Here is a 25713-nt window from a genome sequence, read left to right on the forward strand (position 1 = left end):
GATGGCTGTAAGCGTTTCATTTTCTTAGAATTACATCGTGGTCTACACTGGTTATTGGTTTGACACATACTAAATTATCACAGGTATTATTGTCCACTCCGTTGCATGGGGCAGCGATGTTTATTACGTCAGTCAGAGGCAACGTATAGATGCCATGTCGCCAGGCCTTCAAAGTATTGTGTGATGTGGTTATAAGTGCATATTTTCTTGCGCAAAAAATGGAGAACTTTTTACATGACTAACGCTTTTCGTACTTTTTTGAGTTTTTAGGAGTGTAAATAATTTACCATAAAACCTTTATGAAGAACATGCAATATGTATTTTGCTTTAGTCATTAGTAAATTCTATCATCATTGCTTGTTCATAGATTTTTCCTACATAACATCACTTTCATAGTTCATGTGCCAAACTCCATAGCTGACAACTCTCACAGCAGACATGGTGCAGACATGTAAACTAAAATGACCACTTGTGACAGATGAGACTCAGTACGGAAGTAGAACGCCAGGGTCGCTGCAGTAAACTCACTTGCCATGAATGGCCAACTGGGACAAGAAAGTCACTCGTCATGCTAATGTAGTACTAAGTAGCCAGTAACCACATTTTTGATTGCAAGTTCTATTAATGGAAACATAACTAGTCCATAATCAAGTATCAATGTCAGAGAATAAAATGTGAAATTGTGAAATATCTTAACCAAACAGCTTACATAAAATCTTTTGAGGAAGATTTAGACACTGTGTGCACTTCATGAACACTGTGTTGGAATCATAAACGATGGCAGTTGAGTTAAGGATTGTTCTGCACAGTTCTCTGACGGCTAAAGAGAGTTTAGTAGTGTTACGAGCAATCTGCTGTAAAACTCATAGACAACACAAGCATTAAAGGTGATCACAGCACGTTATTTAGTGAATTTTTATTCCATTTGTTGTGAGTTGTCATTGCTAACAGTGGTGGTGAACGATTAATTCCACATAAGCAAACAAGAGACATAGTTGTGGGATAAACGCTTTGTTCAAGTACAAAGCACATGCATGTGCATACGGCAACTGTTGTTTGGAACAGGCAACAGTGCAGCTTCCATCTGGGCCTCCACATGCGCGAACTGCCACCATTCGTGAATTGGACAATTGCACCGTGCAGCAGCAAAGCTGACTAGCTGCACAGTAGTGTACACTGACAACATTGTGCAGGGGACAACGACGTCAGTGTGGGTACCCCACAAGTCAACATCACCAACTTGACCTCATATTTTAAGGAGAAGAATGCACACTTGCAAGCTAAGAGCCCCAGTAATCGACTCCGCGCGAAAATTTGGGACAAAATTCTGATAGCACCTAGCTATGACCTTCTGAAATTACAGCTTTCAAACATTCAAACACAGTGGTTGTTTGTCACTCACTCCGCTCCACTGCAGTCGCCTAATGCCCAAGCACAACATACTGTACTGCGGTGTGGCAAACAGAGCACCACCCATTCGTGGTATATTAAAGGTGAGGGAAGAGGAGTTGAGGGAGATTCACACATCTGTCCGACACGTTTTGAAATCTTCTTCAAGAACACATGTTGCCCGCCCGGTTGGCCATGCGGTCTAACGCACAGCTTTCTGGGCGGGAAAGAGCGCCAGTTCCCGGCACGAATCCGCCCGGCGGACTTGTGTCGAGGTCTGGTGAGCTGACCAGTCTGTGGATGGTTTTTAGGCGGTTTTCCATTTGAATTGGCGAATGCGGGCTGGTTCCTCTTATTCCACCTCAGCTACACTATGACGGCAATTGCTGCGCAAACAAGTTCTCCACATACGCTTACACCACCATTACTCTACCACGCAAACATAGGGGTTACACTCGCCTGGTGTGAGACGTCCCCTGGGGGTCCACCAGGGGTCGAACCCCATAATAACCCTGGGTTCGGTGTGGGGTGGCGGCGGGGTGAAGTGGACTGCGGCAGTCGTCGTGTGGTTACGGACCACTATGGCTGCGGTGGGGACAGAGCCTCTCCATCGTTTCTAGGTCCCCGGTTAGCATAACATAACATAACACAACACACGTTACTCTACGTCTAAAATAGCAAGTAATGAGCAGACATAACATATGAACCTCATACACATGTTGTTGTTGTTGTCTTCAGTCCTGAGACTGGTTTGATGAGGCTCTCCATGCTACTCTATCCTGTGCAAACTTCTTCATCTCCCAGTACTTACTGCAACCTACATCCTTCTGAATCTACTTAGTGTATTCGTTTCTTGGTCTCCCTCTACGATTTTTACCCTCCACGCTGCCTTCCAATGCTAAATTTGTGATCCCTTGATGCCTCAGAACATGTCCTACCAACTGGTCCCTTCTTCTTGTCACATTGTGCCACAAACTCCTCTTCTCCCCAATTCTATTCAATACCTCCTCATTAGTTATGTGATCTACCCATCTAATCTTCAGCATTCTTCTGTAGCACCACATTTCAAAAGCTTCTATTCTCTTCTTGTCCAAACTATTTATCGTCCATGTTTCACTGCCATACAGGCTACACTCCATACAAATACTTTCAGAAACGACTTCCTGACACTTAAATCTATACTCGATGTTAACAAATTTCTCTTCTTCAGAAACGCTTTCCTTGCCATTGCCAATCTACATTTTATATCCTTTCTACTTCGACCATCATCAGTTATTTTGCTCCCCAAATAGCAAAACTCCTTTACCACTTTAAGTGTCTCATTTCCTAATCTAATTCCCTCAGCATCACCCGACTTAATTCGACTGCATTCCATTATCCTCGGTTTGCATTTGTTTATGTTCATCTTATATCCTCCTTTCAAGACACTGTCCATTCCGTTCAACTGCTCTTCCAAGTCCTTTGCTGTCTCTGACAGAATTACAATGTCATCGGCGAACCTCAATGTTTTTATTTCTTCTCCATGGATTTTAATACCTACTCTGAACTTTTATTTTGTTTCCTTTACTGCTTCCTCAATATACAGATGGAGTAACATTGGGGAGAGGCTACAACCCTGTCTCACTCCCTTTCCAGCCACTGCTTCCCTTTCATGCCCCTCGACTCTTATAACTGCCATCTGCTTTCTGTACAAATTGTAAATAGCCTTTCGCTCCCTGTATTTTACCCCTGCCATCTTTAGAATTTGAAAGAGAGTATTCCAGTCAACATTGTCAAAAGCTTTCTCTAAGTCTACAAATGCTAGAAACGTAGGTTTGCCTTTCCTTAATCTATTTTCTAAGATAAGTCGTAGAGTCAGTATTGCCTCACGTGTTCCAGCATTTCTGCGGAATCCAAACTGATCTTCGCCGAGGTCGGCTTCTACCAGTTTTTCCATTCATCTGTAAAGAATTCGCGTTAGTATTTTGCAGCTGTGACTTATTAAACTGATAATTCGGTAATTTTCACATCTGTCAACACCTGCTTTCTTTGTAATTGGAATTATTATATTCTTCTTGAAGTCTGAGGGTATTTCGCCTGCCTCATACATCTTGCTCACGAGATGGTAGAGTTTTGTCAGGACTGGCTCTCCCAAGGCCGTCAGTAGTTCTAACGAAATGTTGTCTACTCCCAGGGCCTTGTTTCGACTCAGGTTTTTCAGTGCTCTGTCAAAGTCTTCACGCAGTATCGTATCTCCCATTTCATCTTCATCTACATCTCCTCCCATTTCCATAACATTGTCCTCAAGTACATCGCCCTTGTATAGACCCTCTATATACTTCTTCCACCTTCCTGCTTTCCCTTCTTTGCTTAGAACTGAGTTTCCATCTGTGCTCTTGATATTCATACAAGTGGCTCTCTTATCTCCAAAGGTCTCTTTAATTTTCCTGTAGGCAGTATCTATCTTACCCCTAGTGAGATAAGTCTCTACATCCTTACATTTGTCCTTTAGCCATCCCTGCTTAGCCATTTTGCACTTCCTGTCGATCTCATTTTTGAGACATTTGTATTCCCTTTTGCCTGCTTCATTTGCTGCGTTTTTATATATTCTCCTTTCGTCAATTAAATTCAATATTTCTTCTGTTACAAAAGGATTTCTACTAGCCCTCGTCTTTTTACCTACTTGATCCTCTGCTGCCTTCACTACTTCATCCCTCAGAGCTACACATTCTTCTTCTACTGTATTTCTTTCCCCCATTCCTTTCAATTGTTCCCTTATGCTCTCCCTGAAACTCTGTACAACCTCTGGTTTAGTCAGTTTATCCAGGTCCCATCTCCTTAAATTCCCACCTTTTTGTAGTTTCTTCAGTTTTAATCTACAGTTCATAACCAATAGATTGTGGTCAGAGTCCACATCTGCCCCTGGAAATGTCTTACAATTTAAAACCTGGTTCCTAAATCTCTATCTTACCATTATGTAATCTATCTGATACCTTCTAGTATCTCCAGGATTCTTCCATGTATACAACCTTCTTTAATGATTCTTGAACCAAGTGTTAGCCATGATTAAGTTATGCTCTGTGCAAAATTCTACCAGACGGTTTCCTCTTTCATTTCTCTCCCCCAATCCATATTCACCCACTATGTTTCCCTCTCTCCCTTCACTACCTGAATAATTTCTTTTATCTCGTCATACATTTCATCAATTTCTTCGTCATCTGCAGAGCCAGTTGGCATATAAACTTGAACTACTGTAGTAGGCATGGGCTTCGTGTCTATCTTAGCCACAATAATGCGTTCACTATGCTGTTTGTAGTAGCTTACCTGCACTCCTCCATTACCCCTATTTGATTTTGTATTTATAACCTGACCAGAAGTCTTGTTCCTCCTGCCACCGAACTTCACTAACTCCCACTATATCTAACTTTAACCTATCCATTTCCCTTTTTAAATTTTCTAACCTACCTGCCCGATTAAGGGATCTGACATTCCACGCTCCGATCCGTAGAACGCCAGTTCCCTTTCTCCTGATAATGACGTCCTCTTGCGTAGTCCCCACCCGGAGATCCGAATGGGGGACTATTTTACCTCCGGAATATTTTACCGAAGAGGACGCCATCATTATTTAACCATACAGTAAAGCTGCATGCCCTCGGGAAAAATGACGGCTGTAGTTCCCCCTTGCTTTCAGCCGTTTGCAGTACCAGCACAGCAAGGCCGTTTTGGTTAGTGTTACAAGGCCAGATCAGTCAATCATCCAGACTGTTGCCCCTGCAACTACTGAAAAGGCTGCTGCCCCTCTTCAGGAACCACACGTTTGTCTGGCCTCTCAACAGATACCCCTCCGTTGTGGTTGCACCTATGGTAAGGCCATCTGTAACGCTGAGGCACGCAAGCCTACCCACTAACGGCAAGGTCCATGGTTCATGGGGGTAGGCATGCACATATACGGTCAATAATATTTTAAAGATATTCATATGTATATCTTAAGCACTGAAATGAAGGTAATTATTCTCGATTCACAACTTAATCATGCCTTTCATGTTCGAGAGCAACGCATCTCCTGCAGATGTAGCTGACGTTAACAGTGCCATCCTTAAAATCCAAAGAAAATAGCCCCCAACGGCGATTCCAGTAATTAAATATCGCTACTCTACTTATTTAATGAATTGTTCATTCGTTTCATTCATTTATGATGTATTTGCGAATCTCAACACAAGACTGTTTGAGGCAAAGAGGTATTTGGTATCATGTAGCGCTTTTGACACAATGAACGAAGCTTGTTCCCAATGTCAAAATAGTATTTCACAAACCTCTTACTCACTCCACTGTACAGGACTTCGCGGTCGAAGGTTAAATGGCTGCAGTTGGGCGGAGTGAGTGACAAATAACCGGTGCGAACGAAAGTTAAAAAGCTGTACTTTCAGAAGGACATAACTGCGTACTATCCGAATTATGGCTCAATTTTTTGCGCGGGGTCGAATTACTGGGGCTGTTATCTTGCAAGCGTGCTTTTTTCGCCTTAAGGTATGAGGTTAAGTTGGTGATGTTTTCTTATCAGTAATGGTTAAAGTGCTGTTCTAAAAGCTGTGGGCGGTCGCAGTGTATCTTTTACTACGTGAGAGCGAGGAATGTCTTAGGGGCACGGTATCTAACAAAAACTATCAATGATTTGCTAATGAGTCGTATCCTAAGAAAAGTATCGATACTTAATATCAGCACGCAGACAACACATACAGTCATGACATTCCTGTTCATGTTTGTTATATTCTGCGACATCAGCGCCCCAAATGGCCAGCAAGCTACACTTAACGAATCTTATATTGGACAAGTACGTGCAGAATCGTTTGTACTGAGTTGTAACATGGTTTTTACAATGGGGTGCATATGTCATTCCATAAAAAATGACTCCACATTTCTCTTTCTTTAGTTTCCAAAAGGATTTGGAAGGTACGAAATGGTGCATTACAGACCTGTTTATTTACAGTTCTCTTGTAATCTACGGATATTTATCAAAAAATGTTTTTTTAAATGACTAATAAACAGACAGAAGACCTGACATTTTACAGAAAGATTTCGTGTACCTACTCAACAATGTGAAGTTTTGTTCATTACACTTCCAGTAAAATCAGTAAGTGTGGAACTCAGAAAACTTGTATGGAATGCAATACCTACATTATTTAACATACCACCACAACTATAGCTGAAGAGAAAACCACACAGACTTGATAATAAAACGTCAAAAGCCAGAAAACTGTTTCCCGACACAGAAAAAAATCAATTCCACTATTGCTGCTACATCTGGGCCACAAACGTGAAGAATCTTAGTACATTCACTTCTGAAGCAAAAGTAGTTGCATTTACAAATTTATCCGTGCTTTGGAAAGTCGAGGTATGTGTAAAAACGTGCGAATAATTAGACTCCATACAAAACTGTTACGTGTCAATGAAAGTGGGCATCATAATAAGGACAGACAATAACAGAAATATACGGGGCAATCGAGGAGGAATTTCGCACAATTTACGAGGTGATTCTCCTCATGACAATAAACCAAAAAGTCCTATGAACATGTGTCTGGTTTTCGATCGGTACAGAACAGGAGCAGGTTGAAGACTGCACACATCTGTGAGTGATTATGAAGACAAGTGTGAATGTTACTTAGCGAAATGCTGTGTAGACACTGTGGTTGACAGAATAATGGTGCGACGGGCGACTGATCCAAACTACAAGAGGTGTTCAAAAAGTCCCCCACCTAACTGAGTGCACTTGTCAACACAATGTAGGATGTGCTGTGTTGCACATCGCTCATCGTCCCGGCAGGCTGTAATGCGAGCAAGTCTCGGTGATGCGAGCGATAAGTTCTTCACGTGTATCCACCTTCGTCTGATGAGGTTAGATCGAGTGATCTGGCAGACCATTTAATGGGTCCGCCACGGCCAACCCAAAGTTGAGGAAATGTGTTACTCACATAGTGGGATACTTGGCTGGTACAGTGAATCAGTGATCCGTCATGTTGCAGGCACATTTGCCATCGTTGTTCTAATATCAAGCCTTCCAAAAGTACAGGTAGGTCTTCTATCAGAAAATGTGTATATGTTGTGGCTGTCACGCGATTTGGCGGGAACACAGGCCCTAACACCAAGTCATCAATCGTGCCACACCAGACGTTCACTGAGAACCTAACTTTGAATCGTATTTTCCTAGAATCATGTGTATTTACTAACACCCATGTATGAGATTTGGAGCTGTTCATGATACCACAATATGTAAATGTAGCCCCATCTATAAATAAAGTGTACAGCCTAACAATTACAAAACTGTTATCTGCTTAGTAGGTCACATGATGCAGATGCTACACAAGCTGCACATGGAATGGGTACAAGCCCTTGTAATGTAACATTCGTCACACTCATGTTTGTGGAATGTTGAGTTGATGGCTAATGTGTTATGTACCGGTAGTGGGAGTACACTGTATCATTGCAATAATGTTTTCCCTTTCCTTAAATGAGTAGACAGCCTCATGTTCTGATGTTATGTGTACACTTGGTAGTGATCTGGATTTACAAAATGTTTGAAAAACCCAGGGAAATAACCTGGCTCAGAGGGTTCGTCCATCAGGGAAATGTTTCTCGTATTCTGTAACAGCCACACGGGCACTGCCATTACAGTACCCATACACAAACAACATTTCTGCATATTGTGCATGGGTGAATATATGTGGCATGTTCGTATTCACAGACAAATGGACTTTCTCGATTAAACAACACTTGAGTATGACTTCCACATGGCCTCATGATTGCTCACTGATCCAACCCACGATTGCACGCTCGATACTGCAATAAAACAGGTTATGGTGAGATAAATGTACTAACCGATCTTGGATCAGATGAAGTGAACGGTACAGCACCGAAGACATAAAAACGAAAAATCCATTACTACAAAGCTATGCGATAATGTTCGTAAATAGTTAATGTAATTACAACGATTATTGTGATCTTCTCAAAAAAGATAGTCAATTTTATTTTATTTATGAAATGTATTTTCCAAAGATTGTTTTGTATAAATACATCTATATGTCCATTAAATCTCGGGCATGCAGCCGCGCAAATAAAATTTCCTCCACTGATATTTCGGCCGCGTATCGTCCAGCCATCCTCAGAGTGAGTCACAAGACTGACGACAAGATGCGAAGCGCGGCCTTATACGCTCCACCGCGGCGGTACTGCGCATGCTGGTCACAGATGCTGGTCGGCGGCAAAGAAATACGCTTACACTTGCGCCGCTTGTGGCGAAGGCGTACAGACATTGGATTCGCCTATCAATGTATGTTCGGCGGCGGTGATACCATGACGATTTCTTTGCAGTTTAATTACCCCAAGAGCCAGATTCCATGCTTTATACAATTTAAAACCATCGTCTCTGTTTATTAAATTATTAGCTAATCAAATCTCTATAGCTTCCTTGAAGACAGACTCCCAAAAGGAAGAGGAGGATGTTAAAACCTTCACATCACTGTAATTCACGGAATGCCCTGTATCAATACAATGTTCGGCCACAGTTGACTTGTCTGGCTGTGATAAGCGTGTGTATCTTCGATGCTCCACACAACACTTATGAACGGTGCATGTTGTTTGACCTGTGTATGACTTCTCACAACGAATCTGATACACACCCGTTTTACGAAGCAGTACATCGTCCTTTACAGAGCCGAGTAAAGCTGCAATCTCCGTGGGGGCCGGAAGATCACCTCAACACAGTGTTTCTTAAGAATACGGCCTATCTTCGAGGAAAGAGCACCCATATAGGACAAAAACGCACTTGATATGAAGGAATTACTATCTTCTTCCCCATCATGTACCTGCATTCTAGGTTTTGAATTGAATGCTCTAAGAATTAGTTGCGGAGAAAATCCATTCACTTTAAAAATGCTCTTAAGGTATGTGAGCTCTTCTTGGAAATTATCTTTATCGGATATACAGTGCGCCTTATGCACTAAGATTTTAAGGACACCTATGGTCTGTGAAGGGTAATGGCAGCTACTGGTATGTACACTACTGGCCGTTAAAATTGCTACACTAAGAAGAAATGCAGATGAGAAACGGGTATTCATTGGACAAATATATTATACTGGAACTGACATGTGATTAAATTTTCACGCAATTTGGGTGCATAGATACTGAGAAATCAGTACCCAGAACAACCACCTCTGGCCCTAATAACGGCCTTGATACGCCTGGGCATTGAGTCAAACATAGCTTGGATGGCGTGTAGAGGTACAGCTGCCCATGCAGCTTCAACACGATACCACAGTTCATCAAGAGCAGTGACTGGCGCATTGTAACGAGCCAGTTGCTCGGCCACCATTGACCAGACGTTTTCAATTGGTGAGAGATCTGGAGAATGTGCTGACCAGGGCATCAGTCGAACATTTTCTGTATCCAGAAAGGCCCGTACAGATCCTGCAACATGCGGCCGTGCATTATCCTGCTGAAATGTAGGGTTTCGCAGGGATCGAATGAAGGGTAGAGCCACAGGTCGTAACACATCTGAAATGTAACGTCCACAGTTCAAAGTGCCGTCAATGCGAACAAGAGGTGACCGAGACGTGTAACCAATGGCACCCCATACCATCACGGCGGGTGATACGCCAATATGGCGATGACAAATACACGCTTCCAATGTGCGTACACCGCGATGTCGCCAAAAACGGATGCGATTATCATGATGCTGTAAACAGAACCTGGGTTCATCCGAAAAAATGACATTTTGCCATTCGTGCACCCAGGTTCGTCGTTGAGTACACCATCGCAGGCGCTCCTGTGTGTGATGCAGCATCAAGGGTAACCGCAGCCATGGTCTCCGAGCTGATAGTCCATGCTGCTGTAAACGTCGTCGAACTGTTCGTGCAGATGGTTGTTGTGTTGCAAACGTCCCCATCTGTTGACTCAGGGATCAAGACATGGCTGCACGATCCGTTACAGCCATGCGAATAAGATGCCAGTCATCTCGATTGCTACTGATCCGAGGCCGTTGGGATATAGAACGGCGTTCCGTATTACCCTCCCGAACCCACCGATTCCATATTCTGCTAACAGTCATTGGATTTCGACCAACGCGAGCAGCAATGTCGCGATACGATAAACCACAATCGCGATAGGCTACAATCTGACCTTTATCAAAGTCGGAAACGTGATGGTACACATTTCTCCTCCTTACACGAGACATCACAACAACGTTTCACGAAGCAACGCAACTGCTGTTTGTGTATGAGAAATCGGTTGGAAACTTTCCTCGTGTCGGTACGTTGTAGGTGTCGCCACCGGCGCCAACCTTGTGTGAATGCTCTGAAAAGCTAATCATTTGCATATCACAGCATCTTCTTTATGTCTGTTAAATTTCGCGTCCGTAGCACGTCATCTTCGTGTTGTAGCAATTTTAATGGCCAGTGGTGTATATATACATAGATTTGGGTGTGTTGGTTTCCGATGTACGGCATGTCCACGGCGCACTGTGTATCGGATAAAGATAATTTGCAAGAGAAGCTCACATTCCTCATGAGCATTTTTAAAGCGAATGGATTTTCGCCTCAGCAAATTCGTAGAGCATTCAATGCAAAACCTAGAATGCTGGTATGAGGCACACGTGACCTTAACGCTGATGCAAGCCGTTTTTGTTTTTTTCACAATGGTCGCTTATGATTCAGCAGGTGCAGGTATGTCCAGAGTTCGTCCCTGAATTTGTTTTGTTTTGCTTTAGGGCGCAAAAAACAACTCGGGTCATACGCACCCAAATCAAAACTATAGAACACAAAAACAGAGAGGAGTTAAACGACTATACGACAGTCCCAATGGAAAGAAAGAGAAGACAGCTAAAAACAGGCACGTGGAAAAAGGGCTAAAAAGACACCATGCAGAACTGGAGGTCCAAAACTAAAAATTAAATGGCCTTCGCCATATTGCTTCGGCGGATAAAAAGTAAAACGCGATCGACAGCCTGCGCGTCAGTCGCTAAAACGGCTGTGAATGATATACCGTCGACCACCACAGCTCGCTCGGTATCGACCCCTGCACTTGATACTCAACCCGGTAACCGAACAACTAATCTCGTCAGAAGTGGTATGAGGAAATTCGCCAGACATTTTTTCACTAGTAAGTAAAGTTTAACGTTAGTAACTTGAATAACAATGTTCTCGATACTATCTGAAATGACGACATGTGTTCATTGGCGTAAAAGACGAAGTCATCTCTTTCATGTAATGACATTTATTGATGAATCAGAATCAGTAGCATGATTGAACCTAGGTACTAAGACAATACTAATTGGCCGGCCGAAGTGGCCGAGCGGTTCTGGGCGCTACAGTCTGGACTCGCGCGACCGCTACGGTCGCAGGTTCGAATCCTGCCTCGGGCATGGATGTGTTTGATGTCCTTAGGTTGATTAGGTTTAAGTAGTTCTAAGTTCTAGGGGACTGATGACCACAGCAGTTAAGTCCCATAGTGCTCAGAGCCATTTTGAACCATTTGAACAATACTAATTGACAACAAAACATACTGGTAGCGTAAATTTACCAAAGAGTACGCAGTCCAAAGAGAGCGCAGCTTGTCTCCCTGACATTTGACTACACTGATCAGCTCACCACTGATGTAGTTGTGTTCAGACTGGTATCACTTCATATAGGTTGTTTGAAGAAATCCTGTGTTTCGGTAGTGAAACATGTGAGAATCAGTTTCCAGTTTTCTTGATGTACTTCTGGTACTGTGTTGAGAAAGTTAATACACAGAATAGACGAACAGTAACTTTGAATCGTGTATTGCATTTTGAAAGATTGCGTTGCAAAATGCCATACGGCGTACACATATTTTGCAAATGTAGCCTGTGGTACCATCTGCTGACTTCACTTGGAATCATCTCTGTACGAAAGAGTGTGTCGGTTCTCTTGAGGGTTGGTTGGTTGATTTGGGGGAGGGGTCCAAACAGAGATGTCATCTGTCCCATCGGATCAGGGAAGGATGGGGAAGGAAGTCGGCCGCACCCTTTCAAAGGAACCATCGCGGAATTTGCCTGAAGCGACTTAGGGAAATTACGGACAACCTAAGTCAGGGTGGCCGGACGCGGCTTTGAATCGTCGTCCTTCCGAATGCTAGTCTAGTGTGGTAACCACTGCGCCACCACTCTCGGCCTCTCTTTAGGGCACAACTGCAAAATTGCGTTGTGGAGTCCGAAGGATAGGTTTTGTTTCTGAATGACTTAAAATTAAGTAAGAAAATCGGACAGGAAGCTCATCTAAACTGAAGAGCTGTTGAATCAGACCACACAACGAATTGAAAATGGAGACAGCAAAGAAATGCTGCCGCTGCTCCTGGCACGGAGTCGGCTTCAAGGAATAGCTGAAAGCTGTGAGTAGAGCACATGGATTTTGACGTTTCCAGAGGACTGTATCCAGTGCATCGAGTGTGAAAGATGGTGGTACGAACAGCGCTCTTCGTTTGCGGATGATATTGCGTTCATTTGTGACATTTGCTCAATGCGTACTCTTTTGCCATGTTTTGCGTACTCTTAGACGGAGGTGAAAAAAAGATCGCACGTTTCCCATTTTTTGTATTTTTTAAAACTTCAAAGAAAGTATTACCTCTCTGCTGCTGTAGTTTTCTGAACTTTTAGATTTTGTGTTAATAAATATAAACCTAAAGTGAATTTATTTTTATGCTGATAATAACCCATATGCTTACGGCTGTTTCTTAATTCACACTCTTAGGTATGGTTCCCCTAATCTAGTCTGTGATATGCCACGAATTGTAAACAGCCTTTAAAGGCACAGAAAGATGAAATCAACATTCAGTTTTAAGTGACACAGAATTTAGGAAAATTCATAAATCAGAAACTAACTATCGTTGCGTTGCTGAAGTTTATATTCCGTTAGAACGTTGATAGATTGGGGATTATTCGATTTAAATACGAATTTGGCGTCATAAATAACTTATTCAAAATGCAACTGATTCTCACCTTTGTCATATTCAGAACTCTACATATATTTTCATACTATCAAATTAATTAAATAACACTAAAAACCCAACAGTTTTAGGAACTTTCAACAAAACATCACTGTTGACAAGATAGCCCAAAGTATAAAACCTAGTCAAATTACATGTACAACTTACAAAAAATTTGTAAAACCACATCTGCATATTTAAACAGCAATACTATAAGATCCGATTTATGTAGAAAACACATCAATATGTGCATTAAATTTCACACGTGTTGTAAACCCTTCCTAACATTTTTTACCTAAAACTAATATTGTAAACAACCAGTTGACTTTGGACTTGTTCTGAAGACCCAAAGCATTTCTGACGCGAGAGGCACTTGTAAAGCGAATGTTCCTGAGATCAGACGTATGTGTACTGGGATCAGTAACAAGAGAGCGCAATACAAAAGGAATGTGTTGCAATGCAAAGGCTGGATAATGGAAAAGGTATCAGCTAATAAATCCAAATGTCTACCAGCTTTACAGGACAACAATAGAGACAGTTTCCTCAAGGATATTTTCACAGAATCAAAGAAGCTGAAGCACATAACCTAACTCAAAGAAGACGACGCTGCAAAAGCAAAGTACACACTTTATTAATATTCAAGTATGCACACAACCATGTTGCATCATCGGAACTTTGTCCTGCATGTCTCATATCAATTGAGGACACACACTACATCCAGACAAGAACGCTGAGAGAACCTTACGAGATGTCGTAATGTTCCGCAGTCCGCCGTTGACAACGGCGACACACCACCTGTGCGTTGCGCCCAACATATGCACCAATCCGTCGATACATCCATCCAGCTGCTCACAGGCCCACAGTGCGACCCCGTTTAAATGCCTGAAGCTGTTCAACTGAAGTTCGTGCTCGTTGGTGGGGCATGTTTTTTTTTTTTTTTCCTTTACTGAATTTCGATTCCCCCCAAAGGGGGGCGCGCTGGCAGCAGCTTAGTATGCCGCTTTTAAGCCTAGAGAATTTGTTTTAAAGAATAAAGATGATAAATAATAAAAGCAGGGGATGAAATCGGTGACTTAAATGGTAAAATGGCGGAACATTGTGGAACTTAAAACATAAAACAAAGGGTTGGTGATGCTAATAAAATACACAGGAAGCAAACTGGTAAAATAATAGATGGACAATTAAAAATCATGGCGACATTCTGGTTTCTGTTCACAAGAGATATAAAAATCACACCCAGCGACAGCATGATTTCTGTTCGCAACACTTTGTAAAGACGCACAACACTGAACACTCACTTGATCACTGCACTAAAAAGTTGGCACAAATATGGCACACCACAGCCGAGGGCAGATGGGGGGGGGGGGGCAGGACAGATGATAGGAAAGAAAAGGGGGGAAGGGGAGGAAAAGTGAAGTGGTGGTGGGGAGGGGGCAAAGGAGCCGACAGAGGATGAGGACCCATAAGTGGGAGGTGGGGGGGCTGGGCAGACGTGAGAAGGAGTGGGGAAAGGCAGAGGAGGGGAATGCAAAAGGACTCGGGGGGGGGGGGGGGGGGTAGAAGAGAGGCAGGAGAGGGTAGGCAGGGAAAAAACAGTATGGAATGGGGGGAAGAGGGAGCCCAGGCAAAGGACAGAGGAAAAGATGGGGAGATGAGGATCACAGCGGGTAGGAGGGGTAAATGGAGGGAGAGAGGGCATCATCCGGGAGGGGGAGTTGACGGACGCCACCTTGGGAAAGGAGAAGAAGGGTGTAGAGGTGGAGGGTAGGGGGGACACTACAGTGAAGGCGTGGTAGAGGGCGGGGGTTGGAGAAGAGAGGAGCAACCAGGGGATGAGGAAGATCAAGGCGGCGGGAGGTGTAGAGTATGCGGATATGTTCGAGGAGTGGGGCATGGTTGTATAATATCACATTTTATTACGGAGATAACTGTGTCAGATACTGTGCTACGTGTAGGAACCAAAGACACTATCCCTTGCATAAGAAAAGCGAACATTATCATTGTATTGTCTCTGATTTTATCTCTGTTTTAGAATGTAATGTTAACAACTCCGATTTTGTTTTTTCTCGGATAAACGCGAAGGGAACTTATAATTGTGAATATTACGTATTACAACTCGGTAGTAATAGTTGTATTCAAGAAATAAACAAAGGTATGTTCATCTCAGATAAATCATTAGGTCAGAATCGAACATAAATATTACTCTTTCTACTTATTCTAACTACAGAAAGGTTCAGATAAACTACATCGACGCGGAGTTGGAGAGGTGCTGGGGAGATTTGCTAACGGACCTGTAAATAAATACGGCGAGTTCCAAAGGAATCAAGAGCACACAACAAGAAATCTGCCACAGCTTTTACCACATATTACCACAGGACAAATCACACACTGGACATTTCAGTACACCGTTTGAAAAATGTCTACAAAACCGTAAAATTCAATACAAATAACAATATAGCTGTACCCTAAATAAATTTGCAAACACTGTTCACTTCTAAACTGTGCGCAGTTACTGCCTGCAGAATCAAAAGAGAGGGTGCAGAGATAGCGCCATCTGAATGCCGATGGTCCCGACAAAAGAACCACTAATACTACGACCCTTGACTACGCACATATCATAGCCTGGTGTCACTAAACACAGCTCTTGAGGCTGCTGCATTTTATTTCCGGCAGAGTATGCATGGAACACAACAGATACCTGTCTTATGCAAAACGAGATCATTCCTTACGAATCTTAAAAGGCTCCTAATTTTAGCTGGTGGTCGAAGAACAAATTTTCCATCATATTTCCATTTTTAATACGCCGAATCCTTGTTAGAAATGCTTCCTGCGTAAGGAAAAGGGAAACAGATCTTGGTATCACCTCCATATTATCAACACTCACCATGTGCACGGTTGGTCGATAGTGCAACACACGTTTGATCTGTCTTTCGCTGTAACCATCCTGACGAAAGGTGCCTCAAGATAGACTAATTCAGCTGACGAACTCTCAGAGTCTGCGATGACGTGGTCCCTCTCAGTCAAGGTAAGAAGTAACCCTTCACGCTGAACCGGATGGTGACTTCTATCAGGCTGTAGATACAAGTCGGTGTGAGTTGGCAACCAATAAATGGCATATACCCAGCCATCAATCATCCACCTAACCAACACATCAAGGCAGGGAAGACAGTCATACTTTTACAACTTCATCGTGAAATGAACATTCGGGAGGACTGAACTCACATTTCCTAAAAAGCCATTCAAATTTTCACTACGATGAGGCCAAACAACAAAAGTATCGCCTACATGTCTGAAGTCTTCCATAAACAAATTGACAATAATAGGTGACAGTGTGCTTCCTATCGCAAATCAATCCGTCTGTTCGTGGTACCGGGCGTTGAATAAAAAGTAAGTTGAAGTCAACACGTGTCGAAATAAGTTAGTTAATTCAGCACAAAACCTAACCTTATGCAAGAAGAATTTGTTAGGGGACTGGTGGTATTTTGCAGAAACACGACGTGAAATGTATTTTGAGACCATTATCTAATATTATGGTCTTTTTAGGATCCGTAATGGATGGTCTTGGTTAGCGTGAGGCGAGTGTTTGTCTTATTCCTTGCAGAAATGGTATTTCATATGTTGGTCAGGTCATCAAGACCCTGGAGGTCCGTTGTACTGAGCATAAACGTCACGCACGCGTACAACAGCCGAAGAAATCCGTTGCAGAACATTGCCTTAGCATTGGTCATCCTATGGAGTACAACAACACGGAGCTTCTGGCAGGCACTGCCAGCTATTGGGACAGTGTTATTAAGGAAACGCAGCTCGTGGTCGTGCGGTAGCGTTCTCGCTTCCCACACCGGGGTTCCCGGGTTCGATTCCCGACGGGGTCAGGGATTTTCTCTGCCTCTTGATGACTGGGTGTTGTGTGCTGTCCTTAGGTTAGTTAGGTTTAAGTAGTTCTAGGGGACTGATGACCATAGATGTTAAGTCCCATAGTGCTCAGAGCAATTTGAACCATTAAGGAAACATTGAAATTAAATTAGGAGGTGAGCTTATAAATGGAGATGGAGGTTGTAGCATAAGTTCTGCATGGAATCCTGCTCTCTTCCTTGTCAAAAGCATAGGGACAGAGTTAACGCTGCCTTACCTGTTGGTTATTAATATTCACTATCGATGACATCTGGCATCGGTCATGTATGGTTGTGTGATGGCTCTAGTGTTTGCAGTGTACGTTTATGGGTGGTTTATATTTACGTAAATTCTCGGCATATTGAGGTTTTAAATTCCCTTGCAGAGCGCTTCCTTTCTGCAGTTTTACCTTAAAATGACAGGGTGTCGAAATACCAGCGGTTGTCGAAGACGTCACTCAGTTACATTGCCGTATACGCCGGGAGAAACTCAGATTCCTACAACGTTTTTCAAAAATGGTTCAAATGGCTCTAAGCACTATGGGACTTAACGTCTGAGGTCATCAGCCCCCTAGACTTAGATCACTTAAACCTAACTAACCTAAGGACATCACACACATCCATGCCCGAGGCAGGATTCGAACCTGCGACCGTAGCAGCAGCGCGGTTCCCGACTTGAAGCGTCTAGAACCGCTCGGCCACAGCGGCCGGCGTAACGCTTTTCATTCCTACAGTTAATTTTATAGCTCACATTACATAGTTTGCATAAGTTTTTCGTCATTTTAGTGATAATTTTCCAGTTTTTTACGTTATAAAAATCTGACCCTTGCTGATACCTTTTCATATTCATAAACTAAATGAACTCTCAGAACTCTCACTGGGGTCAAAGCTGTGAAAGGATAGTAAGACAAGTTGCAGCGTAACCGCCTTGCTGGGGAAAATAATTGTTGAAAAAATAAATAAAATTAAAAGTCTTTAGAAATATTAATCCTGAAGCAGGGAGCGGAAATAAAAGTTTTTGAAGATGTACGGAAAAAAGACGTTGGCGTGAACTTAACTTCTTTTCGTTGCTCCGCTGCAGTTGATTCATGCTGTAAATTTCGTAAGTGATGAAGGGCTAGAGATCACTATGGTTCTCCAATGGTCAAAAAGTGATTCACGCGTAGTCATATTTAGTGCTCTGAATGTTGTTTATTTCGTTACTTGATGTTACGCCTCACAGTGCAACTCAAAATTCTGTACTGGGCCGTTCGCGCGTCTTATATTCATCTGCTGACAATCAGAACATTGTCACATTTAGTAACTTCGTTAATTACAGTCACAGAAGATATAATGAACTAAGAAAAGAAAGCAAAATACAGTGAATGGTCCAAGGACAAGAAGAGCGATACAGAGCAGCCAGTCAAGAGCAAAGGCAGCGTGGTTAAGTGGTTACGGGCTTGGGCTGTCAAGCGCCACGAGCCGTGGCTGTTCGCTGTATTCGAATTTGTATCTGTGTCGTGGTGTAACTTCCGTTTGCAGCAGCGAGGCGTAAGGCAGGGTATCTATGATGACAGTTGATTCTGCGTAACTACCCTTTCGAATGTGAACCGCAAACGTTTGATGACATGGCGACAAATCAACCGTATCGTCCACTGGAAAACACGTCTGGCGTGTCATACGTTACTGACAGTACGTGTATCATATGATAGTAATCTGTTATCGCTACACCCAGTTTATACGCCTGGTAAGTGAGTGAGATATGTCTCCTTGCCAGATTTAGGTGTTCGTATGAATGTGAATGTGATAACTCCCAAGGAAATGATGAAAATGTAATAGTTTGTCATACAGGCTGCAACAAATGAACGCAACAGTTTCACAGTCACATTGTTTCTCTGTGCGTTGTAAGTACATATGTTTTCAACGTTTTTGAAATTGCGTTCCGTTTTGGAAATTTTGAATTTTGAATTCCTTTGTTGTAACATAGTTCATACCAGTTTATTTGTTGTTTTCATTTCTGTGAGACGGTTGTGTGGTATCTCGCCTGCTCTCACTATTCGTCACATTTACTTGGACGGTGACGTATTATTACCACATGACTCTTACTCTACAAACAATGCGAAGTATGACAACTGGCAAGACTACAGAAAAAGAACAAACATTTCAATGAGCAGATGGACAGTTGATAATGTGAAACAAAATAAAATAAAAATGAATGGCATGAGGAAGTTTTGAACACGACTCGTCCACTTTACAGTCAAAGGCTGCTTGCGCGTTACACGATTTCGGCCGTACGGGAAAAAACCGTACGGGTTTAAATCGTAGTCGGTTGATTTTCACACTGAACGAGTTTTAAACGTTAATCAAGAATATCAGTTCCCTTCAAAGTGTGACCTGGTACAGTTCTTATTATGGATCGTGAACAGGTCACTGCGTTATGGTTACTGTATTGACGTCGGAGAAGACGAAGGCGCAATCGCCGTCACTGGGCTCATCCAATTAATCTGAGACGTGAGGAAGTCGGGGTTTTCTACACATTATTTGTAGACCTGAGAAACGACGACCGAAAGTTTTTAACGTCTTTCGTATGTCAGTTGGCTCCTTCGATGAATTGCACGGGAAACTGAAGAATGTTCTGCAGAACCAAAACACGCAGTTCAGAAACTGTATGCAGCCTATTGAAATTCTGGCAGTGACTTTAAGGTAAGTTTTTAAATACAGCTTTGTTATTACTGGTGTTTGAACAAATATGCCATTGAAACTAAATAATACATGCATAAAATCTTATCGCTGTATTTTTTCAAATTCTATATATAAAATTCTATTATTATATTTATGTTTACCAAAGTACCATACAAACAGGAAAGATGGTTATGCAGTACGGCGATATTGTAGTTGCAGGCAAAACAGTAAAACACATGTAAAATTATCGATTTTACTTATTAGGCTGGATTTGAGATTATGTTATCAATAAAAATACAGTTATGAACAATTATAAAATTCGGAAAATACAAAGATTGTAGGTTTGTGACGTTCCAAAAACAAATTGATGATATCAATTGAAGAAATCGGAATATGGAATTACCTGAAGGAGAAATAGACGGACCTGAAACTTTGTGGAGACTCACTGTGAACAATATCGTGCAGGTCATGTGATGTTGTCTGTGTTTCTGATTTGGATTGTGTACTTTTTTGATGAGGCGTAGAATGGTGTGCTTCCTTTGAATGATTTTGCAGTCAACATATAGGCCTATGGTGATACAAGGAATGTTCTTCTACGCTAATTGTAATCTGACTGGAAAAACTAAGCCCTGCATATTGTTGAGGCGGAAATGGAGGTTGTTGAATGTTTAAAAGTGGTTGCGGTTGGATGACTGCAAATGGCTGAGGCGTTCGTGGGGACAGCTCCCGTACGAAAGGAATCGTGTAGTGTGAAAGCGTGCACTTGGTCACGTGGGCCACTGAGCCGAGAGTACGGCACGGTGCCGTGTGGTGGCAGTGCCACTGGACGGCTGCAACACGACTAAAAACCGTGCTCGTGTTGTAGCCGTACAATGTGAAAGGTCTCATGCTCTTCAACAGTCGACTAAGAACGGTTTTTGCCCGTACGGGCGAAATCGTGTAATGTGCAAGCAGCCTAACAGTGTGATACTTCAACATGACGCCACAGCTTTTCAAGTTCTGTCGATATTGCACTTGTTGAGCTTGGACCTATTTCTATTTTGCTTTCTTTTTTCACAGTTCTGTGCACCTTCTTCCTGTTTTCATGCTTAATCTGTGTTCAGTTTTTGATCGGCTCTCCACTGCGCCGTCTTACCATTAAATCTGACGGGGGTACGACGAGGAGTTTCCCTTGTTAGGACTGAGTGTAGATGAAAATCGTCCTTCGAAGTATTACGCGCAAGACCTTGTACAGAGACTGAATTCAGCTATCTTCATCATAATAATAATCTCTAAGCTAAAACCTCCACCTCTGTTTATGAGCTCACGTGCTGATTTAACTTCAACTGCTTCCTTACTAACACTATGCCAATAGCTGGAAGTGCATGCCAGAATCACTGTATTGTTGCGTTCCATAGGATGACAGATGCCAACGCTATATTGTGCAATGGCAGATTTGCTCGGCTGTTTTAAGTGTGTGCTTGCGGCGCTTGTGCTCAGTACAGCAGTGAAGTTTCGTTTACTTCCACTCAGTTTCCTCCCATGGTACAAAATTTTATGCTTTAGGGCAACTCTGGTCACTTAATAACAATATTTTTAGTCCATAAAAGGGCGGTCAGGGAGATTTCTTTGACTACAAAATTCGTAAACTTGTTGATAGGTATGGCAGATGTTGGAAGAACAATGACAAATTGTGTATGAAAGTAGATAAAAGTACTCTATCTGGTAAAACGTATCCGGGTACCTACTAGTGGGCACTAATATGAGATGTGTTCATCCTTCTTCTTTATGACAGATTCAGCTCTGTTGCAGACACTTTCAGTGAGGTACCTGAATATCTGAAGAGGAATGGCAGCCCGATCTTCCTCGGCAGTGTAAATCAGATAATGTAGTGATCCAGAATGAGATTTTCACTCTGCAGCGGAGTGTGCGCTGATATGAAACTTCCTGGCAGATTAAAACTGTGTGCCAGACCGAGACTCGAACTCGGGACCATTGCCTTTCGCGGACAAGTGCTCTACCAACTGAGCCACCCAAGCAGGACTTACGCCCCGTCCACACAGCTTTACTTCTGCCAGTACCTCGTCTTCTACCTTCCAAACTTACCAGAAGCTCTTCTGCGAAGAAGTTTGGAAGGTAGGAGACGAGGTACTGGCAGAAGTAAAGCTGTGAGGACGGGGCGTGAGTCGTGCTTGGGTAGCTCAGTTGGTAGAGCACTTGCCCGCGAAAGGCAAAGGTGCCGAGTTCGAGTCTCGGTCCGGCACACTGTTTTAATCTGCCAGGAAGTTTCAATGTAGTGATGTTGGACGCTGAGATATGGAGCGAAGCCGACTTTCACACTTATGACAAAGGCGTTCCGTTGGGTTCAGGTAATGACTGTGGGCAGGCCAGTCGTTTCCAGGAATGTTCTTGTCCACAAATCATTGTCTCACAAATGCCGCTTACTGACACGGTGTATTGTCACGCTGATACAAACAACCATTGTCTCCGAAATGTTCCTTTTCTATAAGCAGTCCACAGTTCTTTAAAACATGTTCTTGTCCTGTATTTAGCGTTGTATTAAGCGCAATTAGGAAACCTCAGACTAACTACACTAGACATCTCAGTTCTATAACACCACATTCTCCATGCCTCTTCACTGTCGGCACTAACCCAATGTCCTTCGCTTCCTTGCCCACACCTCTTGGGATTTCCCAGGCCCTTCCTTACCTTTATTAAACAGTCCCAACTCAACCGCGTTTTGTTATGTATGGACTCAATGAGTGGCCTTCAGGCTATTGATCGGTGTTTTTCCCGCCATCCCTTGGTCTTGGGCATACATGACCATCTCGCTGATATTCACCATGCTGCTTGTTCCGTTGACTTCCTTGGGTCCCTGGCCATGGGGGTATCCCAGGTAATGAGCTTGCTGATCTTTTGGCTGGGGGAGCAGTCATCCCCCCCCCCCCCCCCTCCTGTTCTCTGTAACCCCTCCTGCGGCGGATTTACGGCTTCATCTCAAATCCCACTTCGCACAATCATGGGCCAACTCGTGGGAGGCTACCTCCCTGTCTAATAAGCTTCGTGCTATTTAGATGACACCTGTCCCGTGGACTCGACAACCCTGTGTCGTCTCCACATCGGCTATATCAGGCTGACCCATGGTCTTCTTTTGCGTAATGAGCCACCCCCACTTTGTGGTTGTGGAGCCTTCCAGTTAGTAGCCCACATTTTGGTGGAATGCCCCCTTCTTTTGGCTCTGCGTACTAAGTATAGACATCCTCGCACTTTACTTTTAATATTGGTAGATGATTCCTGGGTGGTTGAACCTTTTCTCAGTTTCCTCCGTGAAATTGGTTTTTATTTTCAGTTCTAAGGTCTTTAATCTCCCTCTGGAGTTGGGGCAGGGCGGTGAAGGTTGGGGTTTCTCCCACTGTAAGCTGTGTTTTGAGAGTCCTGACTTCCCTCTTTGGCCAAGATCCTCTTTCCTCTCCCTTTTACTCTGTTTTTATCGCTTTTTAGATTTGGTTAGTCTCCTTTTGCAATACCGCTTTACATTCTAGTGGTTGAATGTTTTTGAATAGCAGGTTATCTTGCCTGTACTGCATCGAGGTGGGATATTTTCTGCATCTAGCATAGCCTTGGGGTTGCCCACTTGTTGACTCCCCCCTTTGTTTTCACCATTGACAACACGACTGCACTTTTACGTTTTATAGCTTTTCCCTTTTATCGTTATGATTCTTCTGAGATGTAAATCCGTCCGAATGGACCACCTTTGAAACAAGGGACTGATGACCTTGCTGTTTGGTCCCTTCAACCCCAATCAACCAACCAACTGTCGGCACTAATCAATCCAAAGCACTCATTTACACTCAACCATTGCCTAGTGGCGTCCCACTTTACAACATTTCAAGCGTCGCTTAGCTCTGATTAGAGCAACGTGTGGCTTATGAAGAGGTGCTCGAGCATCATACCCCTTTAGTTTTAACTTCTTACACATAGCCATTGTATTAACTGGACTGCCTGGAGCACTTTGGTACACACTGGACTGCTGATTTATGATTTTCTTACAACCAACGCAATACTCGATGGCCCCAGTCCGTCAGTAGCTGAAGTCCACTTGTTCTTCGTCTACCCGTGGCCGTTCCTTAGCATTTCCACTTCACAATCACGTAACCAGCAGTCGATTTGAGTACCTTATGAGCATTGAATCTCCGTGATAAATTAGTTACTCAAATGATATCCAGCAACAAGCCGACGATCGAAGCCAATGAGCTCTCCGGGCCGACTCATTCTGCACCCTGCTTTTCTGCTCTCTTCCTTTTATACTGGCGGGCCCGCCTCTAGTGATTTGGTGGTCAATTCCGCGCTACGTGTGGGTGAGCCGGCCGGAGTGGCCGTGCGGTTCTGGGCGCTACAGTCTGGAACCGAGCGACCGCTACGGTTGCAGGTTCGAATCCTGCCTCGGGCATGGATGTGTGTGATGTCCTTAGGTTAGTTTGGTTTAATTAGTTCTAAGTTATAGGCGACTGATGACGTCAGAAGGTAAGTCGCATAGTGCTCAGAGCCATTTTCTGGGTGTCCTTATACTTTTTGAACAGATAGTGTAGCCTCCATTCCAACGGCCTTGCCACAGTGGTAACACCGGTTCCCGTCAGATAACCGAAGTTAAGCGCTGTCGGGCTGGGCTAGCACTTGGATGGGTGACCATCCGGTCTGCCGAGCGCTGTTGGCAAGAGAAGTGCACTCAGCCCTTGTGAGGCAAACTGAGGAGCTACTTGTTTGAGAAGTAGCGGCTCCGGTCTCGGAAACTGACATACGGCGTGGAGAGTGGTTTGCTGACAACATGCCCCTCCATATCCACATCCAGTGACGCGTGTGGGCTGAGGATGACACGGCGGCCGGTCGGTACATTTGGGCCGTCATGGCCTGTTCGGGCGGAGTTTAATTTAGTTTAGTGTGGACTCCACCATGAGATTTGTTGTTGACAATAATGACTCTTTCGGAAGAAATTGCAACACTCATTCAATGAACACTAGGCGGAAAAACGATTTGCACTTGAATGATTGTTGTACAGAAAGGTGCACTATTCAACAGGTCTCATTTTTGATATGATTTGAGCATAACTGCGAAAACTGAGTGATAAACCCCAAGACTTCAAATTTAAGTTCGAAGATTTCAATGTGGCACAATCCTATTTTGTACAGGAGCTTGTCCTGTCAGTAGTTGAGTTCTGTTATCTGTAGTGTATTATTTATTCGTATACCCTCTCGAATTTTCCCGTGTTTTTTCTTAATTGTTTGTTTACATTATAAATTTTATAACCAGCATTTTGTAAACTATGGACTAAGTCGTGTAGTTTTGGCTTTCATCGTCCCATGGAACATGATAAATAAGTAAAATGTGTGCTGGTTCTCCGTTTCATTATTTTACTTCTTCTCGGTACACGATCATTCGTAACAAAACAAACACATTGCATATGCACTCGTTACACTCACCCAGCCTACGCACTTAGCTACACATTCGACTGGTAGGAGAAAAGCAGCAGCAGACCATCTCTGAATACCAATTCCGATTGACTTGAAATGTCTTTGATTTTAGAGTACATATACTCGGAAAATATCTATAATTTCGTGGCTCGCACCAGGCACAGCGGCGCGTCATTCAAGACACTTATCTCGCGTTTGGCAGAGGTAGAGCAGAAATTACAGAACGACTATCCAAATTTGGGCGTTCAACAGCTTTCATGAATCTCTTCAAGCTAATATCCTGCCACATGCTTGTCCAAAAACATCTTGTGCTTCGTCGCTTACATTCTCGATGTCTTCTAAACCTTAGACTATAA

General features: G+C 43.2%; 1 pseudogene; it reads left to right on the forward strand.

Moving 5' to 3' along the window:
- Window positions 1-24485: 24485 nt before the first annotated feature.
- Window positions 24486-24603, forward strand: LOC124546070 (annotated as a pseudogene).
- Window positions 24604-25713: the final 1110 nt, after the last annotated feature.

The sequence above is a fragment of the Schistocerca americana genome, chromosome 8, assembly GCF_021461395.2.
Source record: "Schistocerca americana isolate TAMUIC-IGC-003095 chromosome 8, iqSchAmer2.1, whole genome shotgun sequence".
NCBI classification, from domain to species: domain Eukaryota; kingdom Metazoa; phylum Arthropoda; class Insecta; order Orthoptera; family Acrididae; genus Schistocerca; species Schistocerca americana.